General features: G+C 47.3%; 1 long non-coding RNA gene across 1 annotated transcript; it reads right to left on the reverse strand.

Moving 5' to 3' along the window:
- Positions 1-8,058: 8,058 nt before the first annotated feature.
- Positions 8,059-9,642, reverse strand: LOC144329559 (uncharacterized). Its single transcript, XR_013394917.1, has 2 exons — positions 9,335-9,642; positions 8,059-8,481 (listed from the first exon to the last, which is right to left on the reverse strand). It is a non-coding gene; the product is annotated as an uncharacterized LOC144329559 (long non-coding RNA).
- Positions 9,643-18,859: the final 9,217 nt, after the last annotated feature.

Genomic DNA, 18,859 nt, shown 5'->3' on the forward strand with positions numbered 1-18,859 from the left:
CGTTCAAGCAGCAACTTAAGCTGGAGTCAAATGCTACTCAGGAGTGATGGGCAGGGAAAGGGTTGGGGTGGGGTGGGGCGTTAGCTCCTGTGTTAGAGCTCTCGCTGTCTTTCTCTCTGCGGGGGTGGGCTGGTTTCCCTAAAGGACAGCTGCTGGACCTGCCCATCCAGGATGTCACATTTCACTCTCAGCTGACACAGTGATGGTGGTGGGGGGGAGTGGCGAATCTGTTCAAGGAAAAGGCAACTACTTACTTTCCCTACCCCATCCCCACACTTTGAAATCAGTATCTATAGGAGGTAGTTTATCCCCTTGTATTTATTTAGAGGAAAGATTTTCCTCAAACATGGTCAGAAGAAGACTAAAGAATAATGATGAAACTAATTTAATGGCCAGGCAGTAGCCATCATTTTGGAGAACTTATAATGTTCTAAGCAGAAGACTAAAGAATAATGATGAAACTAATTTAATGGCCAGGTAGTAGCCATCATTTTGGAGAACTTATAATGTTCTAAGCAGAAGACTAAACAATAATGATGAAACTAATTTAATGGCCAGGTAGAAGCCATCATTTTGGAGAACTTATAATGTTCTAAGCAAACAGGTGCTTTTCATACATATTGAATCCTAACAACAATCTTGTCAAGTTCATGCTATCATTTCCATTTCACAGACAAGGATAACTGAAACCAAGAGGATGGGTAAGTCCATGGTCACACAATTGGTGAACAGAAAAGCTGGGAGTCTAACCTGTCTATCTCAGGCTTCAGGGGACACAACCTCCACAACAGCGCTCTCCCGGTGGAGTGGTTGATGCTGCCATGAGAGTCTCTTCTCCCCTTGATTTCTCCTCTCCCCTCCCCTCCCCTCCCCTCCCCTCCCCTCCTCTCCCCTCCCCTCCCCTCCCCTCCCCTCCTCTCCTCTTCCTTTCTTCCTCCTGTCCCATGCACCCATTTCTTAATGATTCTTCAATTAACCAAGCAAGGCTTAGAAAACTTTGATGAGCTTCCTCTAGCAGTGGGGCCATTTATCTTTTGTTTTTGTTTTTGTTTTTTTTGAGGTGGAGTTTCACTCTTGTTGCCCAGGCTGGAGTACAATGGCGTGATCTCAGGTCACTTCAACCTTCACCTCCCGGGTTCAAGTGATTCTCCTGCCTCAGTCTCCCGAGTAGCTGGGATTACAGGCATGCATTGTCACGCCCAGCTGATTTTGTATTTTTAGTAGAGACAGGGTTTCACCATGTTGGCCAGGCTGGTCTCAAACTCCTGACCTCAAGTGATCCACTCGTCTTAGCCTTCTAAAGTGCTGGGATTACAGGTGTGAGCCACCACTTCCAGCAGGGGCCATTTATCTTATTTTTATTTTTTTAAGACAGAGTCTTGCCCTGTTGCCCAGGCTAGAGTGCAGCAGCACAACCTTGGCTCACTGCAACCTCTGCCTCCTGGGTTCAAGCAATACTCCTGCCGCAGCCTCCCAAGTAGCTGGGATTACAGGCGCCTACCACCATGCCCGGCTAATTTTTGTAGTGCGAGGCCATTTATAACGAGGCACCGCCCTGGAGCTGCAAGAGTTAACTCTGGCCTGGTGTTCAGAGCCGAGTGCCTTGGCCTTGGGAGGTGGCTATTAGTCCTCCTTTCTAATTAAAAATTGTCACCACTGGCTTTCATCCCGTGCTAATGAGAAGAGTGTGTGTGAGTTTGTGAGCAGTGTGTGCATGGGTCTTTATCTCTACTTCCTGTGTCATATTTAATTTGACATTTTTTTCCAGTTTGTGGATGTGGAACACGTGTAAGGTTGGGACCATCGTCTGTTAGTAATCATTCCCGCATTTGGGGACTGGCTGGCTCCCACTGAGCCTGACCAAAGGCTTGTGGATTCTAATCTTCCTGCCTCCCGAAATTGCTTTGTCCGGATCACCCCAGTTCCTGAAGGGACTGCCTTCGGGGCAGCAGTTTTGCCTTGGAAACTTTTCCAGAAGTGCTGGGATGATTCTTGTGTGGCAGGGAGAGGGGAAGTGGTACAGAACCCCGATGTGATAGATAAAGAACTGCAAGCTCTGGAAGACACAACCTCCCACACCCCCCACAGTAGTTGGTTGGGTTGGGGTGAACTGTAGCTTCAGCTTTTGGGTCATCGTTCATCGAGGCTGGATGAGGACATGGTGAATCTGTGTTCACTTCTGCCTTTTCTCCGAGGTCTGGGGCCCAAACCCATTTGGCCTGGACTCTCAGACCCAGCCTGCCCCCTGCTCAGCAGCAAGGTCTTGCAGACTCCCATTGTGGAGTATGGGGTCTGAGCTTAGCCTCAGAGTGAGACCTCATGAGAACATGATGGGCGCTGGGGGGAAGGAGAAGCCTCACCTTCTCAGCCCATCTGTGGGTATAAGGCAATGGAAATCCTGTTGGACATAAGGGTCCTAGGGACCTATCCTCATGTCACCAGTCTAAGTGGGGATTCCGCTAAGTGGGGATTCAGAGCTGCCATCCAGGTGCTTGCCGCAAATACCCTAGTCCTCCCACAGTGGTAACCGTTCTTGCCCTACTAACTATTGAGCCTTAGAAACACTTCCTGGGTGTTTCTGAGCCACTAAGAATTTTTTTAATCATCAGACTCTGATTGCTAAGGATTATCTAATGTATAGAATGGGAACAAATCAATTGTAGAATGAGAGCTGGAAGAAATTTACCAATCCATGTGACCTGGGAAGTACTGCATCAAGGAAGTACTGTTCCAAGACTGAGAAGTCTCGGGACCCCTGAAATATGGTGCGCAATTATCTGTGGTATGCATCTTTCTAGGGAGAGGGTTCATGGCCTTCATGAGCTTCCCAAATTGTCTGGGACTTCTCCAAAAAGTTAAGAATCACTGGTACAATCACCCCTCACCCCACCGAAGAGTGCTATAGAATGAGTCCCAGTGAACAGGGTTGGGGGCGGTTCAGAGGGGCTGAAGTACTCATAGACTTGTGTAAATGGTTCTGGGTCTCATACTTTCAGGTGATGAGAGTGGGTGGGGGAGGATTGAGAGAGATAAATCGTTCGTATTTCTTTGCGGTAAATAGTTTGTATTTCTTTGCATCAACTTTTGGTGATGAGAGTGGGTGGGGGAGGATTGAGCAGAAATAAATAGTTTGTGTTTCTTTGCAGACAAGGATAATCCATTTTTATTATTTGCTGTTAGCTTTGTGGATGTACATTAAAGAGTCTGAAGTATAAAGAATTATAACCATCCCAGACTCCCTGACTTTGAATAATCCATTATAAAAGTACAGTTCCTTTTATCACAATATTCTTATCTTCTGTTTGTTTCTGAGCTAAAAAGAAATGCCCGAAGCTACACCCCAGCTGCAGAGTTTCTAGACCAAAGGCTACTGTTTTTTTCCTGCAGGAACCCTGGGGTGTTTGGGGGTTAAAAGGCCTGGGCCAGCCATGTGTGTTTAAAAAACAAGGCTGACTCCGAAGCCAGTGGCTCCAGCCTGACTCCATCCTGCTGTTAATGGAGGACAGAGGACCACTTACAGCTTCCTCTTCACCCCATAACAAATAACCCGGCGCTCCCCCAGGCCTTCCTGCACCCCCACCCCCACCGCCCTCGCGGTGGTGGCAGCAGCAAGCGCATGTTCTGAGTCTGGTTTCTCGGCAGGCCCCGCGGTCAGCCCCGACAAGCTGTCTGAGACCCAGCTCCTTTCAGAGATAAGGCCCAAACTAACCACATTAGCAGGGTGCTTGGCGTGTTTGCCTTGCCTCTGTCTTGTGTTTGGACACTCCAGAACCTCCTGGGCAGGGTGGAGGCCTTTGCCTTACAAAGTGTGGTCCAGCTTTGAGCGGAGGCTCCTGTGGTACCTCCTCTGGGAAGTCCTCCCTGACTGCTCTAGCCCAGCTGCTTGCTCTTCGTTGCATTCATTTAGCAAATATTTGTCATGCACCTTTTAAAAAATTCTTTATCACAGCCTGTACAAACACAATTTAGCACATCAGCACCATCACTCATTGTGCACCCAGCTTGGCACTAAGCATCTGACAGAAAATATTTTATTGACTCAGCACAAGGTCCTATGAAATTGGCATCATCAATATCCCATTTTACAGACAGGAAAATGAGGCATTTTTATGTTTTGTTCTCTCTCTTTCCCTCCCTCCCTTCCTTTCTTCCTCCCTCCCTCTCTTCCTTCCTTCCTTTTTGACAGGGTCTTGCTCTGTTACCCAGGCTGGAGTGCAGTGGCGTGATCACAGCTCACTGCAGCCTCAACCTCTAGAGCTCAGGTGATCCTCCCACCTCAGTCTCCTGAATAGCTGGGACTACATGTCTGGCCACTGCACCTGGCAGTGTTTCTTTTTCTTAGCTTTTATTATCCTTTGTGGTTACATCATGTGTTTATCTGGTTACTTGTTTCATATCTGGTTACTTGTTTCGTATCTGGCTCAAGTATTTTATCATGAACTCCATGGGGCAGGGATTTCCCTCCTGAGGTGGTGGGGACCTGGCATGAGCAGTACCTGTCACCTAGGAGGTACTCAATAGATGCTTGCTCAACGGCTAAGACACAGGAGACTGTCACTGGTCCACAGCCTCACACCTGGTTGGCAGTGAAGCTGGGATTTGAACCCAGGTCCCTGTATGCAGTCATTGCACCCAGTAATTCCTGTCCATGTGTGAGTTCTTGTCCCCGGCCAGACCATCAGCTCCTTCAGGCTGGCCCAGGTCTTACCTGATAGGGCACCAGGGCATTGGAGTGGGGTCCACCTGGGTTCAAACGCTGGTTCCGCCACTCAGTTGGGTGACACTTAGAAAATTGCCTATCCATTCTGAACCCACACAGGCGCATTTCTAAAATTGGAAAAATAATGCATGGTGGTTGTGAGAATTGGAAATAGTATGTGGGGTGCCTGGTTTTATCATAGGTGCTCAGTGAAAGGACAGCTAACATGAGACCTGGCTCAACCTAACTTCTCAGGAAGCCAGTGGACTGGGTTGAAAAAGTGTGGAAATCTGTCCTCTTTTATTAGATTATAAAACTATAAAACATGAGTACATGCTCACTGGAGGAAGAAGAAGGAGAAGAAGGAGGGAAGGAAGGGAGGGAGGGAAGGAAGGAAGGAAGGAAAGAAGGAAGGAAGGAAGGAAGGAAGGAAGGAAGGAAGGAAGGAAGGAAGGAAGGAAGGAAGGAAGGAAAGAAGAAAAGCAGGCCGGCCAGGCACAGTGGCTCATGCCTATAATCCCAGTACTTTGGGAGGCCAAGGCAAGTGGATCACAAGGTCAGGAGTTCAAGACCAGCCTGGCCAACACAGTGAAACCTCATCTCTACTAAAAATACAAAAAGCAGCCGGGCGTGGTGGTGGGTGCCTATAGTCCCAGCTACCCAGGAGGCTGAGGCAGGAGAATCGCTTGAACCCGGGAGGCAGTGGTAGCAGTGAGCCGAGACCATGCCACTGCATTCCAGCCTGGGTGACAGAGCGAGACTCTGTCAAAAAAAAAAAAAAAAAAAAAAAGGAAGGAAGGGGAAGAAGAAGGAGGAGGAGGAGAGGAAGAAGAAGAGAAGGAGGAGGAGGAAGAAGAAGAAGAAGTTAAACTACATAGAAATCAAAAGTAAAAGTTTGTATACCCTTTTTTTTGCCCCAAATCCATTTTTTCCCCCAATAAGTAAATACTGTTAATGGTTTGGTGTATATCTTTTTGATAGTTTTAAATGTGTTTACCCAAATCACATATTTTTACATAACAAAATCATACTAGGCATATGGTTTTAAAAATTGCTTTTTTGGCCTGGTGCAGTAGCTCACACCTGTAATCCCAGCACTTGGGGAGGCCAAGGTGGGCAGATCACGAGGTCAAGAGATGGAGACCATCCTGGCCAACATGGTGAAACCCCAGCTATACTAAAAATACAAAAATTAGCTGGGTGTGGTGGCGCACACCTGTAGTCCCAGCTACTCAGGAGGCTGAGGCAGGAGAATCGCTTGAATCCAGGAGGCAGAGGTTGCATTGAGCAAGATCACGCCACTGCACTCCAGCCTGGTGACAGAGCGAGACTCTGTCTCAAAAAAAAAAAAAAAAAATTGCTTTTTTCATTAACCTATCTTGGGGGCCTTCCTCTGTCACTTCATTCAGATTCACAGCAATCTTCTTAATGGCTACACGGCATTTCTGGTATGACTGGACTATAATTTAGGCAAACATCCTCCTATTGATGGATTTTTGCTTCCTTTTTTTTCTCTATTTCATACAAGATGACAATGAATATTGTTTCTGTTATCTATTCCTGAGTAACAAATCCCTCAAAATTAAATGGCTTAAAGCAACAATTCATTATTCCCCATGTTTCTGTGGGTGGACTGAGTGGCGGCTCTGCCTCCTGTGGTGCTGGAGAGGGAGGGTCCGAACGTTCTCACTGGCGGGGCTGGTAGTTGGGGCTGGTAGTTGGGGCTGGCTGGCGCTGGGTGCTGGGCTGGGGCTATCCCCAGGAGCGCCTTTGGCTCCCCTCTTGCTGGTCTCTCCATGTGGCTTGAGTTTCTCGCAGCATGGGTCCAGGCTCCAGAATGTCACTGCTGCCATACTCTATTGATCAAAGTCAGTCACAAGGCAAGCCCAGATTCAAGGGGGGTGGGAGCCAAGCTCTGCCTCTTGATGTGGGGAGCAGCATGTGTGCATGTGCAAGGAGAGGAGGACCTGCAGGGGGCCGTGTACTAATAATACACGCTCTCCTCAACAGGATACAAGAGCGGTTATTTCTCCATACCCTCACCAGGGTTGGATGTTATCCATTGTTTTCATCATTGTCCATCTCGTGGATGAAAAATTATAACTTGTTAACTTGTTTTTAGTTTTAGAGGTGCTGGGCATCTTTTTATATGTTTCACTTTTAACATTTTTTGAGACAGGGTCTCGTTCTGTCATCCAGGCTGGAGTGCAGTGGCACCATCACAGCTCATTGAAGCCTTGAACTCCTGGACTCAAGTGATCTTTCTGCTTTAGCTTCCTGAGTAACTGAGACCACAGGTGTGCACCCCCTCCACACACACACACACATACACACACACACATTTTTAAGAGATGGGATCGTGCTATGTTGCCCAGTATGTTCTACTGAGAGTTCAATTTGGGAATAAGTCCACGAATTTCCTATACCATCAAAGAAACGAACGATAGTTGGGAGCTCGGAGGGGAGGAAATATCCCATATGAGGACTCTGATTCAGGGTTTCATCAGCCAGCTCTGCTGCCTGCGAACTGCCTTTGAGAGAGACTTTAAAAGTGTTGACAAGCAGATTATTAACCCCGTGTTATCTTCAGGCTCATTCCTTACTTACACGGGCTTGTGCTTTCAGAGGACCCTGTGATTCCCAGTAAGAGAATGTCCTGCTCTTCAGTGAAATTGTGAGGAAGCTCTGAACTCTAAGCCCTGGGGCTGGTCAAAAAATGCCCTTTTAGTGGGAGGGAGTGGACTACGGTAGTAAGATGGTGGGTAAACCTCCGTTAAATGGCCTATTATTAACATACATCTCAGGCTTTTTCCCTCTGCTATTCCCACGTTCCCAAGAGAAGAAAGAATATAAACCATGGTGACTTTGAAGGAATAGTCCAGGGTTTAATTCAAAGATGCTCACTGGTCAAAGTGAGTCCCACTGCTTTTCCAGCTTTCAATTCAAGCTTCAGTCTCCAAGAGTTTGCACACTAGTATGTCACACAGGACCATATTGGTTATAAGACCCAGAAAAGCCCATGCCCACTCTGGCTTAATAAAGAAGCAGTTTGGCGGGGGGCAGTGGCTCACACCTGTAATCCCAGCACTTTGGGAGGCTGAGGTGGGTAGAACAGGAGGTCAGGAGTTCAAGACCTGCCTGGCCAACATAGTGAAAACCCTATCTCTACTAAAAATACAAAAAATTAGCCAGACGTGCTGGTGGGTGCCTGTAATCCCAGCTACTCGGGAGGCTGAGGCAGGAGAATTGCTTGATCCCGGGAGGCAGAGGTTGCAGTAGGCCGAGACTGTACCACTGCCCTCCAGCCTGGGTGACAGTGTGAGACTCCATCTCAAAAATAAACAAACAAATAAATAAAATAAATAAAAGAAGCAATTTATTGGATCATATACAAGGATGCCTGAGGGTGGGGATGAGAATGGAAGGGATTCAGGGCCGAAAGAGGACAAGCATCAACCCTGGACTCTCTCTTCGCTCTCCTCTCCTTGCTGTAGACTCCTTGTGAAGACAAGATGGGGTGGCACCGGCAGCCCCTCAGACTCAGGATCCAAGTCCAGCCAGAGAGAGTGCCAGTCTCCGGCTCTGCATTCCCAGGAAAGGCCTCTGTGGCCCATTGGCTCCCCTGGGGCCATTTTTCCTTTCCTGATCCAAGCCCCGTGGCCCAGGGAATCTGGAACAGTGATTGGCTTAGGCTAGGATGTGTGTTCTTCCCCATAGCTGTGTTTTGGAGCCTCATCTTGAGGGTAGCAGGGTGGATCCCAAATCAACCCTGGGAGCTCTTCCTGAAGGAAGAGGAAAGGATACTGGGCATGTCACAGACAAAAGTGACTGTCCCTAGTTCCTCCCCAGTGCCTGTCACACAGTCATTCATTTAGAATGTAAAATCTACAGTGGGAGGAATATGGGACTCCTGCCTGTCCTCAGTTAAAGCTAATTCACTTCCTCCCAGGACTAGTGTTGGCAAACAAAAAATTGTGGGTCATCCAAGAGCAATTACAAATGATCCAAAACCCTTGCTTCAGTCACGGGTTGTGGTCTTAGAGCTCAGCCTTCATGGAGGAGGTGATGAAAAGTCCGGATTCTAACCCTTCTTTGTCCCTGTTGCCCTTAAGGGGAAGTGTCTGAGCAGTGAACCGGCAACAAAGAGAGGAGTGCAGGAGTTGGTGGATCGAGCACTTTCTTTCAAAATGTAGTTTACAGGATTATTATTTGTAAAATTGATTATTGCAAATTATCCATGGGGGTCTAGGGTAAGGGTATTTATTGTCTTCAACTACAAGCCTACATAGTTTGGGGAAGCGAAATGTACTTCTATTTTGCCAGGCTGGGAGAGTAACCCTGGGATGTGCTAACAGGCCCAATGGGGTCATTCGCTTCCTGTTAATCCTTTTATGGTTTACCTTTTTTTTTTTAGAGAGAGAAAACTTAGGTTAAATATTTATTATACAGGAAAGGAATGCTGCTGCTTCCTCCTGCTTTTCCTGCTCTGTTGCTCATAATTGTTTAATAGGCAATAGCATGCAAATAGTATAAAATCTAAAAGGTACACAATGTGGTATGGGAAAAATACATGGCCCCCGGAACCTTTGTCCCCAGCCCCTCCCCAACTGCCACCCCAGAGGCAGGCCCTGTTACCGGTTTCCATCGTATCCCTCCTGAGATAGTCCATATAGATTCCTTTTTAATAGAAAATCGCGCCGCATACACATCATTTAAGGACAAATTATTCTTCTGTTCTTTAAAATGAAACAATCAGAATTTTCCACCACCGTGACTTGGAAGCCCGAGTTAAGGCCACAGAGTTAAAGAGACACATCAGTCCTCACCTCCAGCCAGCTGACCTGGTGACCACTGAGGCGTGTGCGCTGTTTCCAGAGGTTTACTTGCACTGGCGTATTCTCTGCCCCATGGGGCACCCCCATTCACAGGGCCTGCAAGCTGAACTGCTTCCTTGCACTTTTGACCAAAAATGGTCTCATTCAGCATCATTGGACAAGCTCCTCCTCGCCTTATTTGCCGTCTGGGCTCCAAATGGCCTATGGTTTCCAGACATAAAGTTGAAGGCTTGTCACCACTGAGGTTACGCCAGAGCTGATGCCTCAGAATCTGAAAGCCAGAAAACATTGCCAACAAGGGCAGGGTGCCACTGGGAAAGCATGAATGTAGTCCCTACTGTGTTCCCGGGCCTTGTGCTGAACCCTGACGATAAAGCAAAAGAAAGTGCACAGTGTCCTTCCGAGCCTCGCTTAGTGCAGTCCCAGGGGGACAGGGCACAGGCGCTTGTGAAACTTAGTGCTCCTTATGTCCAGCTCAGTCCCATTGGAGATGAGCATGAATGAACAGCATTCACTTTTACAGACACAAGAGTTCTGCTGTTCAAAAAGAAAATCAATCACTCAATAGTCACGTCTTACAATGCAGCAGAGAGATATGGGAATAGTAATAGTAATAATCCTCACTTTTTAAAAAAACTTTCTTTTTATTTATTTTATAATGACAAGGTCTCTCTATGTTGCCCAGGCTGGTCTCAAACTTCTGGCCTCAAGCAGCCCTTCTGCCTCAGCCTCTCAAAGTGCTGGGATTACAGGCATGAGCTACCACAACTGGCCCTCACTTGCTGATGAGGAAAAATAATTACTGTGCACAGGTACCAAGCCCTGTACTTAGTACTTCTTCAGCCTCACTTGATACCTCCCAAGGGCTCTGTGAGGTCGGGCTGAGTGTCGTCCTCATTTTACAGGTGTGCACTTGCCTCAGGGAGAGGAAGTTAGCAGCTCCAGGTCGCAAAGTTGGGGCATGGTGGAAGCAGCGTTTGCACCCAGGCCCTTCTGATTCCAGTGCCCATGCATTAGGCCCTAGGCAAAACCATGGCCACTGGCACAGTGAAGCCACCAACCTGTCCTTTGGCAGTTTGTTCATAATTTAAACTATTCGCCAGGCACAGTGGCTCATTCCTGTAATCCCAGAACTTTGGGAGGCTGAGACGGGCAGATTAGCTTGAGCTCAAGAGTTCAAGACCAGCCTGGGCAACGTGGCAAAATCCTGTCTTTACAAAAAGTATAGAAAGTTAGCTGGGTGTGGTGGTGCATGCCTATAGTCCCAGCTACTTAGGAGGCTGACGTGGGAGGATCATCTGAGCCCAGGAGGCAGAGGTTGCAGCGAGCCAAGATCACACCACTGCTCTTCAGTGGTGATAAAGTCAGACCTTGTCTCAAATACATAAATAAAATATTCTCTTAAAGTGAGCAATGAACGATTTATAGGAGAAATCCTTTATTCCCAGGAGACAGGTAGACAGACTGAGACCTCTCTGGATTAGCTCACTGTGTTCCATAGAGAGGTACCATCATTATTGAACAAAAAGAAACACCTCCGTTTATTTACAGTAGAGCTGTAACTTTTGTTCCCATCACTCTCGGTATGCATAGAAAGTGCAGCTTCTTTATTTAAGGCTATACCTGGTAGAAGCCCCCACCCCACTGCTACCCACTGGGTGGCAGGAAGAAAAGCTAATGCAACCCAGTGCAACTTATAATGGAGCCTGACTGTGTCAACAATCTCTTGAGGCTGGTCTCTGCTCCCCAGCCTGAGCAGGTGTGCTGGGGAGGAACCGGTGATAATCTTAGTCTGGGGGAAGACTCTCTCTGTCCTGTGCTTGCTCTTGGGTATGAGCTGGCTGGTGACACAGGGGACTGCTGGCGCAGTCCTAAACCTGGGCAGGGGTTCCACACGGCCTCTCTCTTTTTTTTTTTGAGATGGAGTCTCACTCTGTTGCCCAGGCTGGAGTGCAGTGGCGCTATCTCGGCTCACTGCAACCTCTGCCTCCTGGGTTCATGCCATTCTCCCGCTTCAGCCTCCTGAGTAGCTGGGACTACAGGTGCCCACCACCACGCCTGGCTAATTTTTTTGTATTTTTAGTAGAGACGGAGTTTCACCACGTTGGCCAGCCTGGTCTTGATCTCCTGATCTCGTGATCCGCCCGCCTTGGCCTCTCAAAGTGCTGGGATTACAGATGTGAGCCACTGTGCCCGTCCTAACCAAACGTTTTAACTACTGGGCTTCTCAGCCCCTTCACAGAACAAACTACTATATTAATCCCAGGGTGGAACTGTTGTAAACAGTGTTGCCCAAACTTACTTTTTGATGAGCATTTCATGGGACTAGTTTTGCATGAAACCTACTCTGGAAGCACTGACCTAGAGTGAACCATTCCTTTTCAGGGGAAAACAAGGAACTCTTACTATCTTAGTATTTCCTTGTGACCAAAATCTATGGTCCCTGAATCAAGGAAGGAGCCTGCATGATGGAACCACTTCCAAGCTCAGTGTGGAGCCCCAGGAACAAGTCCTTCATTGCTCTTGTCCAACAAACCCTCCCCACAAATGAACCAGGCCAGCACTGGCTTCCTCCTGCTTCTTCTAGAAGCAGGCCACTCCTGGGGAAGGTTATTGGGATGTGCTGCTTGGCTTGGAAGTGGGAGACGATCTGTTCCAAGCTCTGCTTATTCAGCCACAAGAAATAAATATCTTTCATTCACCCTGCCCCTGCCACACCATCCCTACATCAAACACTAGAACTTTCCTTCAACCAAACAACACTCAGAAAGGAAGAGGGGGAAATGAGCAGGAATTTCAAGAATTTGCATGACACTTCCTTCTTCGCCCTAGCACCATATTGCTTTAGACTGCAAATATGATTCTAGCCATGTAAGATTTAAATGACAACTGAAATTAGTTGTAACAGGATTCCACATCTGTTTTGTTGTTGTATTGCCCCTTTGGCCAAGGTCTTAGAGATGGTGGAATCAACCAGAGCTAATAACCCAGCACTTGGGGAGGCCAAGGTGGGTGGATCACTTGAGGTCAGGAATTCAAGACCGGCCTGGCCAACATGGTGGAAACCCTGTCTCTACTTAAAAAAAAAAAAAAAACAGGCAAACAAAAAAACAAAAAAACAAAGGTATTAGCAAAATCCCCTTGCAGATGACTGAGATTGACCCTTCCAACCTGTGGGGAACTGGGTGGCTCCATGAACATTTTAGGGCATTAGGAAGGAGACAGGCCCCATCTCCCAACCACTGGCACTGTAGATTGGACTGTTTTTTCCAGTGAAAAAAGACAGCCTGAATACATAAAGAGGGGACTCAGGTTGGGGAGACTCTGAAAGAATCTATAGATGAGAACAAAATCTTACCTGCCTGGTAAAGACTTTTTGGGCCATATACCACCCTCTAACAGATTTATATGTCTGAGGTATAAAGCCAGCACTTGGAGGAGCAATACTACAAAAAAAAAATCCTCAGAGGGTATAAATTTGCTGGCTGCACAAGCCATAAATCAGCGGTGAGAGGATCCAAGGCCCTGTGGAGGCCCACTGCCTGCAGAATAAGAGGGCAGTGTTGCTCGAGGGGTCTCTGCTGGGCCTGCATTTTCCGCGGTAGAATAACCAGAATTCTCCTCTCCCGTCTCCCTGCCCACCCTGGCTCTGTCCTGTGAACTGAGATGCTGCTGATTGCAGCCTGCTGGTAAGTGGGCTTCATTCCATGAGGTCACTACATGGGGTATTGACTTATTGACTTATTTATTAGGAGGCCATAGGAGATGGGCCACTGACCCAAAGTCACCAATGCTCTCCAGAGCGCCTGCCACACAATCCTTGCTGTCTTGGATCATTTCTCACTGTAGCATTTCTTAGTTCCCTTCAGAGATTGTTGGCTTGAGGAGGCCGATTGTGTCTCATCTGTTTCCATGTACTTCACAACCACCACTCAACCCTTTGCATTTGATAGATAAGTGACACTTTTGAGGTCATTGACCCCTGGTCCCTAGAAGTGTCCCTGCTTCAATCAAGAATGGGGCCAGGAAAGAGAGGTTGAGCCAATGGGTGCAAACATACAATTAGATAGAAAGTATGAGTTCTTTTTTTTTTGAGATGGAGTTTCGCCATGTTGTCCAGGCTGGTCTCAAGCTTCTAGCTTCAAGTGATCTGCTTGCCTTGGCCTCTCATAATGCTGGGATTTCAGGCCTGAGCCACTACACCCAGTCAGAAGGTATAAGTTCTTTTTTTTTTTTTTTTTTTTTGAGATGAAGTCTCGCTCTGTGGCCCAGGCCAGAGTGCACTGGTGCAGTCTCAACTCACCACAAACTCTGCCTTCCGGGTTCAAGCAATTCTCCTGCCTCAGCTTCCCGAGTAGCTGGGATTACAGGTGCATGCCACCATGCCTGGCTAATTTTGTATTTTTAGTAGAGATGGGTTTTCAATATGTTGGCCAGGCTAGTCTCAAACTGCTGACCTCAAGTGATCTGCCCGCCTTGCAGAAGGTATAAGTTCTAATGTTCAATGATAGCAGAGTAAGACAACTATAGTTAGCAACAATGTATGGATAAATACTGGAAGTAATGGCTATCCCAAATACCCTGACATGATCGTTAGGGATTCTATCCATGTAACAAAATATCACATGTATCCCATACATAGGTCAAATATTATATAACAACTAGACAAAAAATGGTCCCAGGAGCAAGCTTTGTACCATGTAACCCCGTCCCCCTTTAACCTTTTCCCAAACCTGTGGAACCATGAAACATATGCCTCCTGCCATGCCCCTTTATATCATTGGTTCTTTTTCCCTGGAACTAATGCCCCTCAAGGAATACATGTTAGGGAGTGTCACTCCTGACTGACTTGTCCAGGTGGTGCTGAATTTGAGGTCACTACATGGGGTATTGACTTATTGACTTATTTATTAGGAGGCCATAGGAGATGGGCCACTGACCCACGCTGGGCCACTCAGAACCTCTCTCCTGAGAACTTGGAACTAGGAATCAGACTCTTTGGTTCCCACTGGTCTTTTGAACAGGAATAGGTAAGACAGGAGCCGTGGGTCATCATCACCATTTTCTGCTGTGTGCATGGGGAACAGAGGAAAGAGGTCTGCCAGGGAGGAGAATAAAGCAGGTGTGCAGGAGCAGCACTGACAAACGACCATGTGGCCAGAGAGTCAGAGAGAGGAAGGACGCCTGTCCCAGCACTGGACTCCTCTCCGGGTCCTGGTTCTAACTCCTCGTGAGACCTGGCTGCTCCTCCTGCCTTTGGATTCTGAGAGCTTGAGAGCTACACCGGAATCCTTACAAAGTCATCCTCTTTGTTTAAGTTAGAGTGGGTTTCTTTCTTTTTTTTTTTTTTGAGATGGAGTCTCACTCTGTCACCCAGGCTGGAGTGCAGTGGCACGATCTCAGCTCACTGCAACCTCTGCCTCCTGTGTTCAAGCAATTCTTCTGCCTCAGCCTTTGGAGTAGCTGGGATTACTAGCATGCACCACTGCGCCTGGCTCATTTTTGTATTTTTAGTACAGATGGGGTTTCACCATGTTGGCCAGGCTGGTCTCGAATTCCTGAGCTCAAGTGATCCACCCTCCTGGGCCTCCCAAAGTGCTGGGATTACAGGTGTGAGCCACCGTGCCTGGCCTAGAGTGGGTTTCTATTTGCAACCCACTTGAGACGTGACTAAGCAAACTAAGCAAAACAACAGCAAAAAAAATCGTCCTTGGGTTGAATTCCCAAGTGTTTTTATCAGTATCTCTTACTGACTTTACCTTTAGAATGTACCAAGAATATTGACCACTTCTCACCACCCGAGTCACCATCATCTGGATGGGATTGCTGCGATAGCCTCTCACCTGGTCTTCCTTCTCCTCCTGCCTCCCTACAGTCTGTTCTTCACTTAGCAGCCTGGCTCTCTCCCCCCTCTTTTTTACTTCCTTTCCTGTGCTTTCCCTTCCCATTCTGACCAGAATGGTTCTAAAAACCATTAGGATAAAGCAAGGCAGGCACCTAGTACACCTGGGAGAGACTGCTGTAGTCCAGAATGCGGTGTCGGAGCCTGAGTGGGGTAAGGAGGGTGTCTGTGTAGAAAGACTGCCGAAGCATCTGGGGAGGAGGATGTCAGAGCCTGTGAAAGGTGAGGGAGGTGTCCACATGGTGCAAGGGCATGCCCTTGTGTGGGAAGACAGAACCTGGGTGGGAGAGGAGAGTGTGCATGGGGAGGAGAGGCCTGGCGGCAGGTATCGGAGTCTACAGAGAGGGAGGAAGTTGTCTACACAGAGGAAGGGCCTGGCATGAAGGATCAGAGTCCGAGCAGATAGAAGAACATCCCCATGTGGGTGTTAGAGTTGAAGAGGGTGTCCATGCAAGAGAGCAGCCGGGCACAGAGTGTCAGAAGGTGAGAAGTATGTCCAGGGCAAAGGATGATGATGGCAGATGGGTGACGGTAGGGAAAGTGATCAAAAAGTACATATATTAGGAATAATGGGAGCCAGATTTCTCAGAGTCAGAGAAGGGAGTTACAATTATGGAGAGGGACAGAACTTAAGTGAACCCTGTAGTGTCGTGTTGGAATTGAGATCTGTGTCAGAACTCATGACTTTCAACACGTAAGTAGATGGATGGATAAATAAAATGAGATAGCAGTGTCCACTAGCTCTGATGGCCTGAGAAGAGTGACACACCTCACTAGTAATGAACACACCCAGCACCCAGCTCTTCTAAATACCATTTTCCAATAGCAGGAACTAGGGCTCCTTGCAGAAATGACTGATTCCCATATTAGGGCATAGAAAGTGTAAGAAAAGCCTGGAAGATCCTGTTGTGTCAGAAAGCAAAAAAGTGCTTAAAAAATGATGAGGATATGTTACCACAGAAGCCAGCTTGAAGGGGCTTCTATTAAGCAAAGCTGGGATGATTTAAAGACCAAAATAAATTATGATAGTAATGGTTCTAACCCATTGACTGATTTAGGAAGCCATGACTCCACACTAATATAAATAAATAAATATTTACATAGCTTCAGATAGTCTCTCCAGAAGACATCTGTTAATTTCAAGGGGGAAAAGGGTAACTTTTCAGTGAAGAAGTCTGGCAGACATCACCTTAATCAAGTGATCAAAGTGAACGTCATCAGCAATGGGACAAATGAAAAGCAAGGCAGGAAATGCACTGATAGGATGTGGGAAGAACATAGCATCACTTCTCTGATATTCTTGCCAAAGATGCATAGCCAGGATCCAGTCATGAGGACTAAGTTGAAAGACATTCTGTGAGAAACTGACCTGTAATCTTCAAAAGTGTCAAGGCCATGAAGGCTAAGGAACTGTTTCACATTGAAGGAGACTGAAGAGAGATGATGACTAAATGCAATGTGTGATTCTGATCTGTCTCTAGGCCAGCTGGGGCTCCGCTGCTCTCTGCTAGCATCTGTGGGTCTTGGCTCCAGGCTGTGGCTGAGTTGAGGTCTGCACCACATGTCTTTCATCCCCCTTGGATCAGCAGATACCTGAGGCATATTCTTTTTATTTTTCAGTTTTTGAGATGGAGTCTTGCTCTGTCACCCAGGCTGGAGTGCGGGGATTACAGGCACATGCCACCATGCCCGGCTAATTTTTGTATTTTTGTAGAGACGGGGTTTCACCATGTTGGCCAGGCTGGTCTTGAACTGCTGACCTCAGGTGATCCACCCGCCTCGGCTTCCCAAGATGTTGGAATTACAGGAGTGGGCTACTGCGCCCGGCCACCTGAGGCATATTCTATTCATGGCCAAAAAGTAGGGCAAGCCCAGCTGCACAATCATATTTCAAGTTTCTGCTCACTTCATATTTGAAATCTGTAATTAGTATTTAACGCAAGTCACAAGGCCAAACCCCAATTCAAGGGCAAATGCCACACTTTGCCCTCTCATGACCATAGCAAAGGTGTGGATGTGTGATACTGCTGCAACAGGGCAGTGAAGAATTGAGATTGATGATTCAACCTACTACATTCTCTGTGTCCCTTAGACTTTTTTGAGCATACTGTACAATCTGGGAATTCTTATGTTGGATACGTGTAGTGCCAAGCATACTGCTGAACTCAAGGAAAGTGCTTATCTTGACTAATTGATTGTTGTCAAATGTTTCTCTATCCTTGTTGGGGGAAGAGACTAAAACCACTGCATCAATGTTCCCTATCTACATTGGTTCCAGGCAGCCTTCCTGCAGTTTGGACCTACCTACTAAAATGTAAGATATGCAAACTTTTTGAATCATCAGTTTAATTTTTCTGGAGAACTAATTATAGATATGGTTTTAAAAAATAAACAAATATGAACAAGAGTACTTATTACAGCAAGGTTTGTTAGAGGAATAAAATGGAATTTCCCAAGGTCTCATGTAGGAGAGAGGCTAAATCACATTGCCATTTTCATGGTGGTTAAACAGAATAAAGAATGAAGTATCATTATGTGTTCTCAACAGTTCAATTGGAGAAGTGGAACCACTAGGGGGTACAGTGTGTGTGTGTGTGTGTGTGTGTGTGTGTGTGTGTGTGTGAGAGAGAGAGAGAGAGAGAGAGAGACGAAGAGGGAGAGAGAGAGAGAGAGAGAGAGAGATGGGGATTTGACTTTAAACAATCGGGGAGCTGGCTAAACTGTCTTGGGAAGGCCGTTACCTTCTCATCTGACACTGGAGCTTGGCATCCACAGGGCAGGAAGAGAAGAGGGATGTAAGTAGGGAAGAGTGAGAACCAGCGGGAGCCCACAAGATCCATAGGAGTCTCTCTCCACCTCCAACTTGTTGGTACAAGTGTCCTGAGGGAGCAGCTGACCCCTTCCTTCATCAAAGAGCCAAACACACACCTGGCCCAGGAGATGGAGCTGCTGAAGAAGGACACAGGGCAGGTGGAGCAGCTGCAGCCAGCAGCTGAACAGCAATACAGGAGATCCAAATCTCAGCCTAAACGTCTCTTGGTCTACCCTAACTGGCTACGTACAGGGAAGATAGAATCCGGCCTTCCCAAATGGATGCATTCCAATGCCACCACACTGCCAATATGGAAAGATTTCCAAGATATATTTATGTGTAAGAAATGCAAGTTTTGGCTGGGCGCAGTGGCTCACACCTGTAATCCCAGCACTTTGGGAGGCCGAGGCGGGTGGATCATGAGGTCAGGAGTTCGAGACCAGCCTGGCCAACATGGCGAAACCCAGTCTCTACTAAAAATACAAAAATTAGCCAGGCATGGTGGTGCGCACTTCTTATCCCGGCTACTCGGGAGACTGAGGCATGAGAATCTCTTGGATCTGGGAGGCAGAGGTTGCAGTGAGCCGAAATCGTACCACTGCACGATCTGG

The sequence above is a fragment of the Macaca mulatta genome, chromosome 6 (genome assembly GCF_049350105.2).
Source record: "Macaca mulatta isolate MMU2019108-1 chromosome 6, T2T-MMU8v2.0, whole genome shotgun sequence".
Taxonomy (NCBI): domain Eukaryota; kingdom Metazoa; phylum Chordata; class Mammalia; order Primates; family Cercopithecidae; genus Macaca; species Macaca mulatta.